The sequence below is a fragment of the Passer montanus genome, unplaced genomic scaffold (genome assembly GCF_014805655.1).
Source record: "Passer montanus isolate IOZ18808 unplaced genomic scaffold, ASM1480565v1 scaffold17, whole genome shotgun sequence".
Lineage (NCBI taxonomy): Eukaryota > Metazoa > Chordata > Aves > Passeriformes > Passeridae > Passer > Passer montanus.
Genome location: NW_024364270.1, coordinates 654,185 through 660,184, shown reverse-complemented (window position 1 = coordinate 660,184; position 6,000 = coordinate 654,185).

Below are 6,000 nucleotides of genomic sequence, written 5' to 3'. Positions count from 1 at the left end.
TCCTTCCCGGCCGCCCCCGCTTGGTCGCGGCTGTCGCGCGGGACTGGCGCCGCTCCCGCCGCCCCGGCGAGAGGCGGGGCCGAGGATCACCCCGTCCCCCCGGGCCCGCAGAGAGGGTCCCGGGCGGCAGTCGCGCCGTGGCGGGCGGCGGATGGGAGCACGGAGGGCCCCGCCGAACCGGCGCTCCCGGCACCGCGCGGGTGGCCTGTGGGAGGCGCTCTCGGCGGCGGCAGCGCCGAGCCGGGGGTGGTGGCAGACGGCGGCGGCCCTCGGAGCTGGAGCAGGCACGCTGGAACAGACGGAACCGCGGCTCTCGGAGTGTCGGAGGGCTCGGGAGTGCGCTGCAGTGAGCAGCGTCAGACCGAGCCCTGAACCTCCACTAAAGCCATTCCCGGGTGTCACATTTTACCTAAAGGTGGCTGGAGAAATGGGAAGAGGCTGTGTGCACCTTTAGGCGGGCCCTTCCCGAGGTGGCAGGGAGCGGCTCCTTTCCACCCATGTGCCTGGTGGGAACAAACCTTTCCCAGTATCGGGACATGTCGGCTGTGAGGAGACACACAACCTCTCCTGTATACGAGGGGACGTAGTCTTAAGCTGGGCTAGGGGAGGTTTAGGTGGCACATTAGGAAGAATTTCTTCACAGAACAGGTGATTAAACATTTGTAATGGACTGCCCGTGGATGTGGCAGAGACACACCTGGAGATGTTGAAACAAAGTGCCACATCCAGTCTTAGTGCTGTGTTCTAGTTGTCATGGCGTTATTCACTCGTAGGTTGGACTTGATGGTCTGAGGTCTTTTCCAGCTTAATAAATTATGTGTGATTTTCATGCGATTAATTTTGGAATTACTGGGATGTATTTTGCTCCTTTTGGAAAATACAGCTCTTCATATGTATTGCAGTTTAAATTGTCAAACTGTATACAGAAACATGTACTTGTCAAATGGTGGTGGCAATGTAAAGAGATGTCGTCCTGGCATTTCTCAGAGCATGTGGTGTGTGCTGACCCTTCTGGATAGGCCCTTTGGGCACAGAACCACATATGGAGGCTTCAAAATCTCCTGGCCTGCCTATCTCTACCTATCCAGCCTGAATGACAAAACCCTGGGCTCAGTTTCTGCACACCACATCAAAAACACAGGAGGCTGAGCTCCAATTTTGACCTAGCTCTGACTGGCCTTCCACCACCATTGGCAAAAGTGGTCCAGGGACAAGATCCCACTGCATGAACGACTGTGTGTTCTCCCTCACAGTCTGCTGCAGCGAGGATATTGTGGATGTGCCCTGCAATGTCAAAACTGAAGTTGCTAATTTTGTTATTGAGGAACATTTGCAGAAAAGGAGTTCTGGTAGCTGTAAGGCAGCTATCTGAGAAGATCAAGACAAGTCTACTGAACTAGAGGAGTAGCCAAGGGTCTTTATGACTGCTGTGCTTTATGTGGCACCACTGAACAGCCTCTAGTTTCCCTGACAGGAGCTGTTTCACATACAGCAGAATAGTGCATTGGAGGAATGCACGGAACTCCAGCTGTAAGGATGATTACACTCAACATGACCTCCATCACACATTAAACCAGTAATGTAAATGTACCTGTTCTGAACTATTTCCCAATCTGTACTAGCCAACTGATATCATAAATGCCATGGGAGATACTTCTGACATTCCATTCCTTCTCATCAGTGAGAAGCAACCCACACTTTCCACCAGCTGGTTGGGATACGTGTTTGAACACGCCTGGCCACATTCAGTGCCTGTCTCCAGCTGCCTGTGACACTGGCCAAACAAGCAGCAGTCAGTCCCAGCCCAGGCACCAATCTGGAAAGCACCAGTTTGGACACCTTCCTTCTACTAGCAGAAGGTATGCTGTCCTGCAAGAAAGTGAGGATCCTGTCATCCTACCAGTGCAATTCCTATCTTCGCTCTGCTTATTACAGCAAGGGCGTGAGTTATTTTATAAAATCGTTTACTTAGCAGCAGGAGTACAGTAAATACTATAAATAGTTAACAATTGAATAATCACCTGCAAAACTTGAATAATCTCCTCAAATATTGAATCATCTCCTGCATGTAGATCCATGGAACAGCTGACTGAGAAGTCTACATAGTCCAAGTCATGATATAAAATCTGTGTGCCAAAATATTTTGAAATGTTTAAAAAATATGTCTTCTGATTGTACTGAAGTTAGGATACTTCCACTACCAATCCAAAATCACATTTCTTTCATAGAATACATTAGTATCAATCCCTTATTTTTATCAATATCTCAACATAGTCAATTTTTAAGTCAATACTTAAAGCGGTTACTTTTCTAAAGTACTTTTCTAATTTTTGACTGCAAGGAGTGTGGAGATTGTTATTCACCAGGGAAAAAAATGTGGTTGTTTTTTGAATAAGATGTTTTGGGTTATATTTTCCCTCTCATCCTTAAAGGACTGGTGTTCTAAAGAAACTGCCACTTCTTCCATTAGGTAGGAAAAGCTGTTCTGAAAGTTAGCCACCATACTTATGTTAACATCATTAGACTGGTACTTGAAGTTGTGTTTTAACACCTCTCTTATTTTTCTTTCCTGATTCCAGACTTGTGTCATATTTATGCTTCTTTAAATTTCTTAGAATGTGTGAATGACAGCTGCCTTTCAAATATTAGCAAGTCTCTCACTGCAACTTCCTCTTCAATTAATGCAACCCACTCCCTATGCAAATCACTGTTGCATACCTGAAGCATGTAGAAATCATGAGTCACATCTAAACGAAATGTTATCCTCTTGTAAACTCCCAATATTATAAATGCTTTTGTATTTCTATTTACCTTTTGATTTTTGAGCCTTAAGGTATGCTGGGATCACATTCTCTTAGGAATGTGATGGTAATGAGTATGAATGTTAGTAAAAAGTAAGAATCTGCCTTTCCTGTCTTTTTAAATAAAAGTGGAGATAGTCACAAAATCACAGACCTCCAGGAACTAGTAGAATTACTCTTATGACAGTGTGCCTCAGAAGAAATCACTCCACTCTGAAAACAAACTGTACTAACCTATTTTTAAGCTCATTTACTCTTGTTTATCCAGTCGTTTCAAATACTACATGATGAACATAAAATAACCTTTTCCTTTTAAAATGGAATGGGCTTTTTTCCCAAGAAAACTAATCTGAAACATTAGTGTTGCTGCCACATTTCTGAACGAACAGACTCACCTGCCTTCTTTTAATTTCTTGTTTCTCCTCCTTACAACTCCCCTACGAGTTTTTTTATGAGAGCAAATCCATCTTTGTTAAAGTTAACAAGTGGTGTTATGGTACTAATGGTACTATTTGTTTATGGACTGACCATGCCATTCAGCATGTGAGCCTATGTATGCATTTTTTCTTTCCTGTGGGCATCCTGTTAATGTTCAAAAGTATCTCTTGCCCACGCTTCCCACATGGTGCTGGACCACTCACATACTGCAGCAGCATGAGCACGGTGTGCTGGATTCCCCACCTGCTGCAAAGAGGCCGTGACCACATTACAGATCACAGTTCTATCCTAAGTGTCCCACCCTAGTTCCACTCCCACAAAGTTAGTGATGACCTGCTGAAACTGTGGAGTTCTTGCTGCTAAAAGTGAACAATCTTAGTTCATGACTGAGACTTCAAAAAGGCAACAGAATTCCCTCCTGCAGTTAATACGTCAATGTTTATATAACTTAAACTGATCCATAGCATATCCTCTATTGGGTGGCCATCCCTGATCAGGTCATATAATTCTGCTCACTTTATGAGACATTCTGACACCTTTATGATGTCTGTATTCCTGGGCATTGGCCATTTTGATGAAACTTGGAGGCATTACTGCTGACTCTACATTGAAAAGAAATAATCTACAAAGTGGAACTCTAAATCCTAAAGACTGGCTTGAAAAACTGTATTTATTTTTGAAAGGATAGTTTATTTACATATGAGCTTTTCACTTGAATTCACTTTCTGTATTCAGTTCTCTTCTCAGAGACCAGAAGAGGTAGGTATATTTATTTTAAAACCTGAATCTGAGCCGTTCAATTCCTCCGGAACTGAACTTAAAGAAGAATGTCAGCTATCAGAAAATGATAGATTTCATAACAAATTGTGACAAAGAAATAATAGATTTTAAGAAAATGCCAACAAGAGAGACAAGGGCTTTAGGAATAAACCAAAGTAGTAATAGGGACTAAAAGCTGATGCTTATTATGATAGTCAATTTTCTCCTTCTAGCCTCTTCAGGAAGCAAAAATGTAGTTACAGAGGGGCAGATGGATGAAATCATGAATGCAGATGAATGGTTGAGGGGATCATCCTGAAGCTATTTGGAGAGAATGGAAAAATCTCATTAGTAGGACAGCATCAAAATGCTCACTCACCCATTGGTCCCTAAAACCTTCTTGCCCTACTATTTTATGTCTCAGAGTAATTGTTGCTAAAGACTACTGCATATTTTAATCAACATTTCTAACAAGGTGGCAAATCAGTTCTGTTTTGTTCTCTAAAGCATTGTAGAGTTACAAACAGAGCTTTTTGTTTGAATTTGAAAAGTAAAAAGGTGAAGCTGTGCTTGGTGGTCAGGAAGAGTACTTTTTATTGGTTCACTACTCTTAACATACAGAAACTCTGGCTGGGTAAAGGACATACTTGCTATGTGGATTTGGCAGAAGTACTTCTACATATATAACAGCCTTCCAGCACAGTTGTGACCAAAAGTTGTGGCAATACACTACTCTGACTTTTGAGCATCTACTTTCCTATGGTTAGGTGTCCCTTGCAGTATTTCCAAGATCTAAGGAATGATAAGAACTAGAGTTGTGTGCTTAGCCATGGAAGAATATTGGGAAGGGATCCTGCCTTTCTGAAATCCACAGAACCCTGAAAATCTGGAGATGCCTGATTCCCTACATTCTTTACCTTCCTCACATAAGGAAATGCCTGTTAACACCATACAGGATGTAGACATGTTAAATACACCTGATGGGATTTTTTTTTGCCATGACCTAAACAATCTTTAACATGGCTGTAAATGTGGCACTGTAGCCTGAAACCTTGAATAGTGTTTGGCACCAAAGTGACGAGCATATATGGAACCATAAAGAGCTCACTGTTTATAATTACATCCTTGACTTTGATCCAAGGCTAATTAATATCTTAAAAACTTAGGATTATTTAATTCGTTTAATAATGCTTAAAAGAAGGGCCATTATGTGCAGAAAGAAAAAATTAAGTTTATGTTTTATATTTTTGTACAAGGGACGCATTTTCCTGTGCCACAGGATTTCTAATTTCAGTTCATTCAATAACTAAGCAAAATATAAATTCATAGAGTTGACAAAAATAGCCAAATCCAAGAAGAAAGAATAGAGCCATCATTCTGTTTTTTGTCCATGTCATTAGACTCTGCAAATCACTAAATTCAGTGTGTTGCAAACAATTATTGGTGTTGTCTATGCCTCTTTAGCACTTGGAGATCTGACCCGTTTTCCTCACTCTTTTGTACCTGGCTCTGTGCAAACACAAGAGAAGATACTCCCTTCCCTTTGAATACCCACTTGTCTCCATTACCTCTGACCTGAAATGCAGGCAAGGTACATAAGCAAGAAGCCAAGAGTCCTTACAAAATTCTCTGTTTCTAGAGAAAGCATTTGTACATTTCAGCAGCACAGACTGCCACAAGTCTCTCTGTCTCTCCTACATTCAGCTTCTTATTGAGTATTGAATCAATCCTTTTGTTGTTAGCAAGCAGTGGTGTCATCCTGGCACATTTTAAATGTTTCCTTAGGCTACATTATTTCCACTGTTGATAACTTCACTCACATAGAAAATATCTCACAAAGAGGAAGGAAGAACTTCCATAAGGACTACTCACAGACAATGGGAAAAAAGTACTACTAGCCATAAGACAAAAATTTCCTTCTCAAAGTACATGCTGCATTTCTAGAACTTTGTTTTCTCTTGTAAAAATCAAGTACTTTTAGAGAACATTAGCAACAACCAAT